The following is a 13,114-nucleotide window of genomic DNA, read 5'->3' as shown; positions in this document are numbered from 1 at the left end:
GGCTGTGAGGATGAGGAAGGTCAGAGCCGTGAGGATGAGGAAGGCTCAGAGCCGTGAGGATGAGGAAGGCTCAGAGCCGTGAGGATGAGGAAGGCTCAGGGCTGTGAGGATGAGGAAGGTCAGAGCCGTGAGGATGATGAAGGCTCAGGTGGCTCCTGCCAGGGCTGTTGAGGAGGGGCTCTCCCTCAGTTCCCTTTGGCAGGGGCTGCTGGAGCAGAGGGGTTTGTGTTTGGCTCCGGGGGTGTCTCATGGAATGCTGCTGGGATTCTCTCCGTGGCTCTGGATGCCCTTGGCTGTGGAGTGTTGCCCAAAGGAGGTGCCGGGGGACAAACCTTTGTGCCAGGCAGCAGCACTGGGTGAGCCAGTGCGGGATTGTAGGGGGACTTTTCTCCTTTCCCTCTGCAGTTTCATCTTGCCAACACCTTCCCCCGTGCCCCTGGAAAAAAAATGGGGGTTATGAGGAAAAAAGAGATTTAAATTGAGGGAAGAAACTCCTCTTCCCTTATTGTCTGTGTTTAAATTGGGGGGAGTCTCCCTCCACCTGGGACTTTATTAAATAGTGGTATTTATATGTGTTTTTTATTCAATACCACATTCTTTGGTGGTCTATAGTGTTTTGTTTAAAACTTTGTTGGTGTTTATTATGTGTAATTTGGCTTTTGAATGAAGATAACTTTATGGATGGGTTTGTTTGTATTTGAGGTAAAATTAATTTGAGTAGATTTTTTTTTAATAGACTCCTGATAGGTGTTATTGGGGTTTTGTTTATTGTGTGTAGGGATTGAGATTGGGCAGGGCCAGCTTGGCTGGTGGTGGCTTGGGTGTTTTGTTAGATGCAGTTTTTAATTTTTGGAAGTTTTTTCTGTTTAGTGGTTTTAAGGTAGTTTGTAATAACTTACTGTGTAGATTTATTTTGTTTGTAGATAGTGTATGATAAGGCATATGGTCTATTTATTTACTGTAATATTTCTTAGTTCAGGTGTTGATCAGGTTGTTTTTGAACTGAGTTTTGTTGAATTTTTTTGGTGGGGTATTTTATTTTTGAAGGCTATGTTTTCTAAAGTTTAGATTGGTGTAATGGGCTCTAATGTGAGGTATAGGGCAGGCTTTTAATTATTTAGTGGTAGTTTTTATTATGGTGAGTATGTAGTTTGTTTTGGTGGGTTTGAGGTAGTGTGATGTAGTTAATTTGTTAGGATTTTTTAATAATTATAATTGGTTATTGTTTATTGTATTATAGGGGTTTATTTATTTGGCTTGTTTGATTGCAATGTATGTTTCATAGTTATGGATAATTTGGGAGCTATTGTTTATGGTTAAATTGATTTTTGGTTTTGTGCGTATTTATAGGTGGGGTTTTTGTATTGATGGTTTGAGGTATTATGGGTTTATTGAGTTAGGAGTAATTTTTGTGCTGTTATTTGTGATATTTTTAATTTTGTAGTTTGATTTGTTTGTTCTGGTGTTTTGGGAGCGTGAGTATAGATAGGGTGGGTTTTTTAGGTAGTTATTTGGGGTAGTGATGTTCTTTTTTTTTAAGTAATTTAGATTTTTTCATGTTAAAGAGTTTGGTGTTTTAGTTAAATTTATAGAGTATTGGCTATTATTTCTATTATTTATGAGTTAGTGTAGGTTATTTCTTTTAGTCATGTTTAGGGTCAGTTATACACTTTTGAGTTTAGTGAGTTGGTTTAATTTATATTTTTTACTAGTTTTTGTGATTTGTTGTGTGGGATTTTATATGTTTGGTTTTTGGTTTTGATCCACTTTCATGATGTGATAAGAACTGTTAGTGAAAAGAGTGTAGTGTGGCTTGTTTGCGGGTGGATTGCTGGATGGTGGAGTTGTTTAGCCTGTTCTTGATGTTCCATCACTCTTCTTAGTCTTTTTTTCAGGACATAAAGCTGGGTGTCCTGGGTTGTAGTTTAGGATGTATTCTATCACCATCTTCAGTTAATGGCCCATCAATGCCTTGTGCATGACTCCCAGAGGGAGTTCTCTCTCTTTAATGCGCCATCAAGGCCCTCTTCCATGGCTCATCATCCCATTGTGAGATGCTCCGTCCACGGGGAAGAGCCAAGCATTCTCACCTGGATATAAGCTGGGATTTGGGACAGTAGAAGCAGCCCTCACCCACTGGATTCCCAGAGGACCGGAGCTACCAGACCTTTCTACAAGATTTCTGTTTCAGGAAGACCACCTCGTCTGGACTGTTTCCATCACCCTGATCAGGTTGTATTCTGACTCTGTCACTGGTTTTTCTTTTTGTATTTATTTCATTTTATTTTATTCTATTTTATTTTCCTTTTCTTCTCATTAAATTTTATTTCTGACTTAGAGCCTCTCACTTGGTTTGTTTTCAAAACCACAACACTGGGTATCAGCAGTGGAGGTGAAGGGGCAAGGGGAGCAGTGATGGGGGACAAAGCAGCTGGGACTGCTCAAGTCTCACTTGCTGGTGCAACACTGAGCATCCCTTATGGTGTGTTTTAGGGGTCAACTCACGTCACACGGAGCTCCCCTCACCAAACTGGGGACAGACTTGGTTTGGCTCTCCTGTGAGCCCTCCAGGAGCATTGCAGGACCCTGTGATGAAACCTCCCTCTTCTCCACCTGAAGGAATAATCCAGGTAGGCTTGGGTGACAGCTGAGAGATGGGGTGAGTCAGGGAGGAGAAGTGAGTGTCCACACAAGTGTGGCCAAGCAAGGGCAGCCAGAATTCCAAGTTGTGGCAGCTTGCACCTGGGAGGAATCCTTATCCGTTCTGAATTCTACCTGGCAGAATCTCAGTGCCATGCTCTTGCATGGGAAACAAAACTGCCCCTCCCAGGTTCCTGCTGTCATTTTGCAGCAGGAAGTTGGCGCTCCATGTCCAGACAGGGTTTTTGGTTTTTACAGTTTTTGTCTGGGAGAAATCTAGCACTGTTCGTAATTTTAGGAAGCTGAAACCTGCTCCTTGCCAGAGGCCCCTGGACACAAATATTTTCCCTTTTCATTTCCTTTTTAGTCACTTTTCCCTTTTAATTTTTGGTCCCATAGCTCCACTTACTGTCTCAAGAATTGAAATCTTTGTTTTGTGGTCTTCCACAGATTTTGCTGTACTTTCTTCCTTCCTTTGCAAGTTGACGGTGCTATCGTGGTTTTTTTCATGAGCACTTACAGTGCCCAGGATAAAGGCAAGGGCTTTCCTGACCTGGCCCCATTCATGTAGGGATAGGGTGGGGGAGAGTTCTTTTGTGCATCCTGGATCTTTGGAACTGACAGCATGTGCTCCTTCGTGTAGCAGGGAAAGAAGAGGAATCGTTTCATTGTTTGCTTAGCAGTTTATAAGCTGCAAAAGCTGCAATTGCAGCAAGGCCTCTTCCCTTAAGAATGTTTTCAGTGTGATCAGCTGCTAAAGACGTAGCTCTCACACAATGAACTGCATCCACCTCCCTGGAGATAGGCACTTTTTCTCAAACTTTATGTATCATCCTACCCTCTCAGTCTGGCAGATCTCAAACCCCTTTGAAAGGTCCAGCAGCTGCTCACAAAGAGAAAGTTGTACAACACAAAGCCAGGGCTGGCTTTCACAGTCCCTTTGCAGTCTTAAGCTAGACAAAACGCTCTAGTGATTCGCACTGTCCTTCTCAAATATATATATATAGCATCAGCACATTTTCTCAAAGTGGCAAAGTCCATTGTTATTGCGAAGCGTTTCCAACTGCAGTTCAGGCAGAGACATGTCATGACAGAAGGCGTTTGCTGCCCTACACTCTTCCCTCTGAACCCAAATATCCCCAGCTCATTTTCACACACTTTCTGCGTTGCTGAGTCCGGGCAGCTAGAGATCACACAGATGGAAGTGCCAGGACAGAAGACGTTCTTCATGTACCTCCTTCTCTTAGCAGCATTTAAGTGGTGCACTGTGCCTCTGTATCTTCTTTTCTAGATAGACCTGCTGTCAGTTTTTGCACTGTCACATACTCGTAGCAAGTGTCCAGAAGCTGTGCTTATAGATAAAGTCTATAGAAGTAAAAGCCAGTGCAGAGCTTACATGGGCCTTGTCTCACGTTAGCCACATTGAGCTCACTCGTGCACTTTGAATCTTTTCCGCTGCATCTATTATTGTGTTGTTTAGATCTTGGAGCCCATAATGTTAGCACAGTTGTTTCCACAGAGGAAAGGAAGAGGAAAAGGTAGCAGCACAAGTAACTCTGACTGAACTTCTTCCTTATGACTGTCACCTGAATTCAGCTGGCAGGCCAGTGGTAGTCAAGCATGCCTTGCACCCAGTAGGCTGTGCACACCAGCCCTTTACTTTGCAGCTTCGCTCTTTGCCTTTTGTATCCTGTTGCACTTTCATTCTCCTGGAGGTGAATCATCGTCTACTTCTGGCACAAAACACTGTGACGGCAGCAAAGAGCTCGTGCAGCTCTGAGTCGTGCATTTTTCCACTAGGAGCAAAGGAGGCCCGTATTCTGCCTGTCTTCTGCTCTGAATCCAAATGGAAAGCTTCTCGGCTACATCTGGCTCAGAGACCTGTGACAGGATAGCTGCACACAGAAGCGCTGCGGCTTCTTTCTTCGCCTTATGCAATTCAGACAGAACTGAATCCCAGCAATGGTACTCAGCTTTGCCTCCTTAAAGCACCTATACTATACAGAACTACTGTGTTTTATGCACAGTTTTTTATCAGCATTAGGTGCATTCAAATCCTTTCTGTTCTGCAGAGTCCAAACTGTCCATGTAGCTCTCGCTCAACTAAATGTGGCAGGGGGAAACACTTGCTGGATTAATCATTCAATGTCCAAGATGTCCAACACAGCACCAAAATCTGGGTGATGAGAAGGAGACATGAAGGACATGTTTGTGTCCTGGCACATCTTTCTGTGCGAGACATCTCTCGGGATCTTTAGTCCCTGTGAGGCTGTAATGTGTGCAGTGGTACTTCAAGCTGAGAAGACCTGTGCAGAGAGAGCAGGCATCTGGAGGCACTTTGCAGGTTGAACAAGAAAGAGGACTGCCCTGTGAGTGTGATTCAACTACAAATTTCAACGGCTTTTTAGGGGTGAGCTTCAGGCAACCTTGTTGTCCTGGCGCACTTCTGTGCTTCAGATGTCACTGAAAAGGCTTGCATTTAGATTCAGATAATAAGAGATGCAGAATAGGGGTACAGGCATTTCTAACTTTGAGCACATGGCCCAAGTGACCTCTGGGAAGAGCGGTTCGCTTGAGCTCCTCGCTGGCAGTGAGTTCAGTTTCCCAGGGAAAAGGGCCACCGTTTGTACCCAAGACCCTTGGCCCGGGACCGGCCTTCCGCCGGCCAGAATTCGAGATGGATCAGGATTTCTCCCAGACCCAAGGTACCACAAATGGGAATCCTGACTGGTCTGGGAGTGCTAAATGTCTCCTGCAAAAAGACATTAGGAGCCTGGGGGGTGGGTTCAGTTTCTTAGGGAAAAGGGCCACTGTTTGTATCCAAGACCCCGGGACCAGGACTCACTCCCATCTCTGATGTTTTAGCTGCTCAATGACCTCACACAACAAACTCTGTGATGTCATAGCCCAATCAGTGACCTCACACAACCCACTCTGAGCTGTCACACAGCCTCTTTGTGACATCTCAGCTGCTCTATGGCTCTGTGACACAGCCACAGAGGTGCTGCTGTGACACAGCCCCCTCTGGGACAGCACACAGCCCCTGCCAGTGCTGAGCCCCTGTGAGCTCTGTCTGTGCCCTGCTCGTGTCCCTGAGGTGCCCTGGCAGTGCCCCAGCCCTGCTGGGCTGTGCACAGGAGCTGGTCAACAGGTGAAATGTCTTTTTGAAGCTCTTCTTGATGGCCAGGAGCTGCCTCTGTGCCAGGACCCTGGCCCAGCTCAGCAGCACAGACACAGCACAAGGACTTGAATGACCCTCTCAGGGCTTTGGTGCTGTTTGCATCAGACTCAGTCCCTCAGAGTGTGATCAAAAAACTTCTTAAGAACTCAAAGTGAAATTGAAACACTGAAGGGTCTTGTCGTGAAAATGAGTCTCAATGAGGGACAGGACTGAGAAAGTGTCCCCAGGTTCCAGTTAGAGCAGAACATTGCAGGCACTGATGACAAGTGGGGACAAGCAAGGCAAAGGTGTCTCTGATGCTGAGCAAGCCTGGATGTGTTTCAGGAATGCCAAGGGCCAAGGCCTGAGCCCCAGCCCCTGCCAAGGCACATCCTGTCCCTCCCTCCTTGCTCAGGGCTCTTCCCGGGCCACTGGGATGTGGGGATGTGCAATGCCAAGGGCAGCACCATGGGGCGGCCCCTGCCAGGCTGCTGAGCAGGGACAAGGAGGCAAAGAGGCCCCAGGGCTGCCAGGGTCACTTGTCTCCTCCTCATGGCTCAGGCCCAGGGCCAGCAGCCATGGCCAAAGGGCTGCAGGAGTTGGCTGTGTCAGGGCCTTGCAGCTGCTGCCCATCCCTGTGCCCTGTGCAGCCCAGGCTGTCCTACGGTGTCCATGCCCTGTGCCTCTGTCCCTGCAGGCTGTCGTCACCCCCCGGCTGCCCCACCTGGCTGGGCCCTTCCTCTGCTGACAGCTCTGTGTCCTGCCTGCCTCTGCCTGGGCACACAGAGCCTTGGGCTGCTCCAGGCTCCTTCTGGGGGATGTGCTGCACCACAGCCCTGCCCTGGGAGGGAAATTCCTCTCTTCTGGATTCCAGTCTGGGCCTCCCCAGTGGCCCTTTGCATTAATCTTTTCTTTCTCTGCCTCTTTTCTGCTATGTCAGAAGGATCCACCATCTCTGAAACCACCCTTCAATCCGTCCCAGGGCTCTCCTCTGCTGTCCTCAGTCTCCTCTCCAGTGAGCACAGAGCTCCTGTGTCCCTTTATAGTGCTCAAGTGCTTGAGGCCAAGAGCGCCTGGAAAAGAGGGAAGGGACTTTTCCATAGGAAGGAAACCACAGAAGCCCAGTATTAAAAGATGTAAGTAAGTCACCAGAGGTGAGCCAGACCTGTTTGTCTTGGCAGCTTTTGTTCGGGAAGGATCCTTGGATAGATGGAATTTTTGAGGCTGAATTCCAGTTTTGGCCATGGGCACCAGGATGAGAAAGATGGTTCTTGTCCACAGGAAGAAAAGCACAGCCCCAGTGTTTCAATGCAGATGAGAGCTGGCCCTCAGGAAGCCAAGGGAAGCTAGATCTGTCAGTGCTGGTAGATTTTTTTCTGGGAGCTATACTTGGATATGTGGAATTTTGGAGGCCAAATTCCAGTTTTTGCCATAGATCCCTGGACTTGAAAGATTTTTTTTTTTTCCATGGGAAGAAAAGCACAGCCCTCCCAGTGTTTCAAAGGCAGATGAGAGGTGGCCTCAAGAGGCCAAGGCCAGCCAGAGCTGTCTGTCCTAGAAAGTTTCATATGGAAACAATCCCTGGATATACAGAAACTTGGAGGTGCAATCCCAGTTTTGGCCATTTGTGCCTGGAGGAGAAGGACAGTTCTGTTCCATGGGAAGGAAAGCACGGAGCCCCAGGGCTCCAGGGGCGGAGGAGAAGCAGCTCTCACCATGCCAAGGTCAGCTGGACCCCTCCGGCAGCCCTGGGAGCCCAAGCCAGCCAGAGCTGTTCCCTGTTCCCTGGGTTCCATGGGGGCTGCAGTGTCTGTCACAAAGCCCCCGCTGCTCTTTGTGGCTCCTCAGTGTTGGAGGTTAGGTTTTGTTCCTTTTTACTCTAAATAATTTTTTCCCCATAAGTTCCCAAGGAGACTAAATGTCGTACTTAAGACTATTTAACAAAACAAAGGGATGGTAAGCTCGGAGCAGGGTGGGGTTTTGGGGCAGAAAAACGGACAGTTTCAGGCAGCCCAGACAGGTTTCTGGTTTTCAGCGTCCGGGGTGAAAAGCGCTGGTGTTCCTGCTGTCCAGTCTGGGTAAATCTATCACCATCTGCTCACCCTGGAATTCTGAGCTCCTCTGCCGCCCTGCGAGAGCTGGGCCAGCCCTGCCCTGCCGGGGAAGTTCCATCAGCGCTGCTCGTCTGCTACAGCGTGACTTTGCATCCCCCTGCCCTGCCGGGACATGCTCTGCCAGTCCACAGCTACCGAGACTCTTTTTCCACTGTTCCCGGCTTGGTGCTCTGAGGAATCCTGCAGAGGCACCGAGACCAGACTGCCCTGGGTTTTTGTGAAGCAAAGACCTCAAAGTTCTGGGTACTGTTTTCGTTATCAATGCTGTAGTTGTGTTTGTTTGTTTGTTTTGTTATGTATTAGTAAAGAACTGCTATTTCTATTTCCAAAATCTTTTGCCTAAAAGCTTTTAACTGAAAAAATTATAATTGGGAAAAAAGGGTGGTGGTGGAAGTTTTACATTCTCCATTCCAAGGGAAGCTCCAGCTTTCCCTGGCAGATACCTGTCTTCCCAAACCAAGACAGTGGGGCCTTATATTTTTCAAACGTTTCCTAAAGTTTCCAGTGGTGTAACCGGCTGTAGTGTGAGGTAGAGGGGAGGTTTTCATTTATTTAGTGGTGGCTTTTATCATGGGGAGTGTGTAGTGTTTGTTTTGGTGGGTTTAAGGCAATGTGATGTAGTTAATTTCTTCGGGTTTCCTGATGTTTATAATGGCATTATTGTTTGCTGTCTTATCGGGGTTTATTTATTCAGCTTGTTTGACTACAGTGTACGTTCTGTAGTTATGGATAATTTGGGAGATATTGTTTACAGTCAAATGGATCTTTTGGCTTTTTGTATATTTATAGGTGATGCTTTTGTTTTGATGGTTTTGAGGCACTGTGGCTTTATCAAGTTAGGAATAACTGGTTTTAGTGTTGTTAATTTAAGTATATTTCTGCTCTTGTTATTTTTGTCGTTTGATTGATTTATTGTTGTGTAGTTTGATTTGTTGGCTGTTGTAGTTTAGGGTAAACTTGGGCAGAAACTTTTGAATGGGGTTTTTTTGGAAAGTAAACCCAAAGGGTATCTCTCTTTTAAATTGCTTTGGGAAGGAACTTCCTTGGAGTAAAGTGGAAATAACTGTTTATTTACCAAAGCAAGTGCTCACAAGCATCAAGAATGAGTAACACAAAATAATTAAGCCTTTTGTTATTTTGAAGTGTGATGGTGAATTCAGGAAGTCCTTGCTGTGGGTTGTAGCTGAGCTCCTTTGGTCTCTTATCAGCTGTTCCGGTGTTGATAAAATGCTGAGGCCCAGGCCCCGTGGGCTGCAGGTGCCAGGTCTCGGTGCTTCTCTGGGTTTTTGAGTGTGCAGCAGGTTTGCTCAGCCCTAAGGAAAAGGAAAACAACCAGTGCAGGGGACTTCTCTGCCCTAGCCAGCTGGAACTAAGAGCCAGGCAGCTCTCTGTGCTGCAGTCTGTCTGTGCTTGAGCTGAGAATATTGGAGAGGGAGTGCACAGGAGTGAGCACTCTCTTCTTAAAACAAACCGTGCACTGTTTCTTTTTTTTCCTTGCTTTGCCCTCAGAATTAACCTTCAAGGTGCCGAACATGACATACAGCACAAACACACAACTGGGGATACAGGCAGCATCAAGTCACCCTAGGACAGTCATTTCGGTGGGGTTATTAGTTTTATGTTTGGGAACATAGGTATTGATATGGTGGATTTTTTTTAGGTAGCTTTTTGGGGTAATGATGTTTATTTTTTAGTAGTTTAGGGGGTTTAATGTTGTTAATTAGTTTGGGGTTTTTTAGCTAATTGTATAGGGTATTGATTATTACTTTTGAGTTAGTGTAGTGATAAAGTTTTGGGTTGGGTTTTTTTTGGTCATGGTGAGGGTCAATTGTACAGTTTTGAGTTTAGCAAATGGGTTTTGGTTTATCTTTTTACTTTTTTGTGCTTTGATGTGTGGGATTCCATATGGTTGTTTTTACTGTTGTTCCATTTTTATGATGTGGTAAGAATTGCTAGTGAAAAGAGCGTAGTGTGGTTTGTTGGCTGGTAGTTGGTTTGTATGGTGGAGTTTTTTAGTTTGTGTTTGGTTTGGGGTTTTTTGTTAATGAGATTAAAGGTTTTATTGGGTTAAATTATAATTATTTTAAAGATTTTAGGGAGATTTAGGTTTTGGTAGCGTGCACTGTCTGAAGAGAGTCATTTATTTGTGTTATTGGTGGCATGGTGGGTAGGGAGCATTTTTCAAGTAGTTATTTTAAATGCTTGGGGGCTTTTGACACTTGAAATACTTGTTTTGGAGGAAGTTTGCTTGGAACATTTGGGGTTAGTTATAATGGGATTGCTTTATTTTTAATGAGGTGTTTTTAGGTTTTATTGCAGTTAAAAGTTGTAAATTTTTGTTATGTTAGTAATCGACAAAAGGTTTTGATTTTCTTTGTGGTGATGGGATTAGGGTATACGGCGTACTAGTGTTGAGTAAGGATTTAAAGTTTTGTGGTTTTGATGTGTTAGGTTAATGAATTGATGTGCTTCAAAAGACAGGGGTTCTCTGCTTCTTATTTGGCCAGAGGCAGGGCTCTAACTTGGGCTTCTGGCATATATTGTTTGTGTGTTTCAGGTGGTCCATTGTATGATACAGGGACCCCCTCACTGACCAGCCGGCAGATCTGCCGAGATCACGCCTCGATGTTTGGATTTCTTTATGGTACCTGACTGAGAGACAGCAGGAAGTTCCCTGAGGGCGAGGCAGCCTTCTCTGGCACCCGACGTGGAATGTCATCCCCTGACATCCGAGAGATAAGTGGAGGGCTGTGAGCCACAGAGGGAATTAAAGTGGGGTGCTGGGTCAGGAAGTCACCGGGAGGGGTTTTTGAGTCAGGTTTGGAGGTGGGTGTGTCCAAGATGTGACCCCTGAGGCTGTGCAAGGGTAGGTGTCACAGTGCTGAGGTGCGCAGGGCAGGGCAGTCCTGGTGGGTGTCATGTCACTTGTCTGTTATGCACTCTGTGTCTTTTGGGTGTGTCATGTGGTGTGTCTCTTGCCTTAGCCCTTCAAGGGCCTGTTGGAGATGCTGGGCGTCGTTCTTAACATCTCCCTGTTCCTTGGCCCGGCGCCGATACCAGCCGGGTGTCGATCCTTTGCCTCTGGTGCTCAGACACGCACCAGAATCCATCTCTCTTCACAAGCATCCGGTCTGGTGCCTTTTCAGGTCTTGTTCTGAGCTGTGTCCACAGCTGTGCACTGCCACGATCCATTCTGGAGGATTAGGTCTTTTAGGAATGCAAAGATAGGTAGAGGGTTCTGACCGTAGCCTTCTCGGGCATCCATCTTCTTGGTTCTTGGGATAATCATCCCATTGTCATCTTCTTGCTGCAGGGTTCTCTGAGCCTGGTCAGCTCACCCTCAGTCTTACCTCGGTCGTCTCATCCCGAGTCCTCTTGGTCCTCAGGGTCGTTCCTCTTGCCAAGAGATTTCTGTCCCTGTTGTGTCCCCTCGTTTGTCCTGCCCTGTGTCACGGGTGTCTGTGTGTGTTTGGGCCGGAGCTGCTCTGCCTTGCTGCTCAGTCTGGATGTAGGGGTAAGAGGGTAAGGCCCGGGGAGTTGGAATTTGTGACGTAGGGTGTAGCTGGCCTGTCGAGGGTGTTCCCAGGTTGCCAAAAGACGTCTGGAGCTGTCAAGTTACCCTGCAGCACTTTGACCTGTGTCCTCACTTTCTTTCAGATGCTGCTGGATAAAATCCATGGCAGAGCAGCCCATCCTGGGTGTGGGGGCTCCCCTGAGAAGGTCAGTCATTGTTTGTGTTTGCAGGGGAGGGAGATGTAAATGGTGGTTATCTTACAGCGCTGTTCTTTGTCTTTATTTTTAGGAGGTGAAGCCAGATGTCAGCAGTCAAGTGAACGTGGGCACGGTGAGCGGGGATGGGTGGACAGAGGCACTTGCTATTGCTCTGGTCTCCCTTGCTGGTGCAACTCTAAGCATTTGCTATTCTTTTCTTTTTCTTTTAGGTGGTCCTTTTGCCAGATGTGCAGGCCCAGGATGCCAGAGGCCAGATGGGTGCCACTTTAAGCTGTCCTTGTGGCATGCTTCAGTCAGAGCGGGGAGGTTGCTGTTTCACAGTAACTCAGCATGCTGTTTTGCTTTTTTATTTCTCTGCAGGCGCTGCTGCTGTCCCAGGCGTGCCGAGGAATAGAGGGAGCGGGGTGAGTTGGCGTTTAGGCAGGGTGACCCCTAAGGTGAGCGGCGTGCAGCAGTGGCTAGGCGTGTACCTTTTCCTTTTGCGGGTACCCTCCGGGCAGCCTCTGGAGTGGAATGAAGATCTGAGGGGGGAGGCAGGACAGGTGGTGTGGAAGGGCCCCGGGGATTAGTCTTCTGGAGGAGGATAGTCACATCTTCTGGTTTGTGACCCTAGGTAGCGTGAGGAGGCGCGGAGCTCGAGTCTGGACACGGCAGCGGATGCAGAGAACGTCTCGACGTCCACGGTGCCGACACGTTCATTTCTGTCAAGGATGGATTTTGTCTGCCTGTCTTCCAAAAGCTAAGTGTTGGAGCCGTGGGTGGGACAAGGGGAAAAACCTTTTCAGTCCCAGGTGGCAAGTTGAGGTTCTTTAGAGGGGAGGGCCCTAGCGTGATGGACCCCTCAGCAGTAAAGGGGGAGAGGGTTTCTCCTCAGCAGCACCGGAGCCTTTGCTGGGCAGGGCAGTTCAGAGCCATCTCTGTGTTCTGGGGAGCTTCACACTGTTGGCCTTCGCTTAGAGTCCGCAGGGTTAGGGTGCGGTGGGGGATTCCTGGCCTGGCTCACCCTGGGATGCCTGTCCTTGGAGCATCCTGGTAAAGGACCATCGCTGGTTCCAAGGTGTAGGGCAGTAGGGTTCAGCAGGAGGAGTTTGCAGTGACACACAGAGACTGAGGGAGGACTCGAGAGGTAAAGGACTCAAGGGCTAGAGCACACAGTGAAAATCAGGGGTACAGGCTAGGATAGAAGTCAGAGTACAGGTGTACCAGCCCTCACAGCACCGCTACCAGCCGCGTTTACCTGAGGGCAGGTGCAGGCAGGAGCTGTAATGCAGGACAATGATGCCAGAAGCCCTGAGAGGTGCAGGCAGTAAGGCTAGGGCTAGGCAGGAAGTGACAGTGGGGGGACAGAGTCCTCAGGGTGGAGTTGACTGGGCATGTCCATCCTGCGATCCCTGTCCTGCTGCAACCAGGGATGCTCACAGCCCTAATGGGGGCTGAGCTCAGTGCCAGTAATGCCTCCAACACCTTG

General features: G+C 47.7%; 1 long non-coding RNA gene across 1 annotated transcript in view; it reads left to right on the top strand.

Annotated features, from left to right (window-relative positions):
* The window catches only part of LOC136374866 (uncharacterized), a 29,251-nt gene extending 16,149 nt beyond the window's left edge, over positions 1–13,102 (top strand). The window contains exons 2-5 of the long non-coding RNA XR_010745984.1: positions 10,472–11,634; positions 11,717–11,758; positions 11,856–12,083; positions 12,260–13,102. This is a non-coding gene — a long non-coding RNA (uncharacterized lncRNA). The remainder of the gene's footprint in view (positions 1–10,471; positions 11,635–11,716; positions 11,759–11,855; positions 12,084–12,259) is intronic.
* The last annotated feature ends 12 nt before the right edge of the window (positions 13,103–13,114 follow it).

This window comes from Sylvia atricapilla, unplaced genomic scaffold (assembly GCF_009819655.1).
Source record: "Sylvia atricapilla isolate bSylAtr1 unplaced genomic scaffold, bSylAtr1.pri scaffold_169_arrow_ctg1, whole genome shotgun sequence".
Classification (NCBI taxonomy): domain Eukaryota; kingdom Metazoa; phylum Chordata; class Aves; order Passeriformes; family Sylviidae; genus Sylvia; species Sylvia atricapilla.
This window is presented reverse-complemented; position numbering and strand designations above follow the sequence as displayed.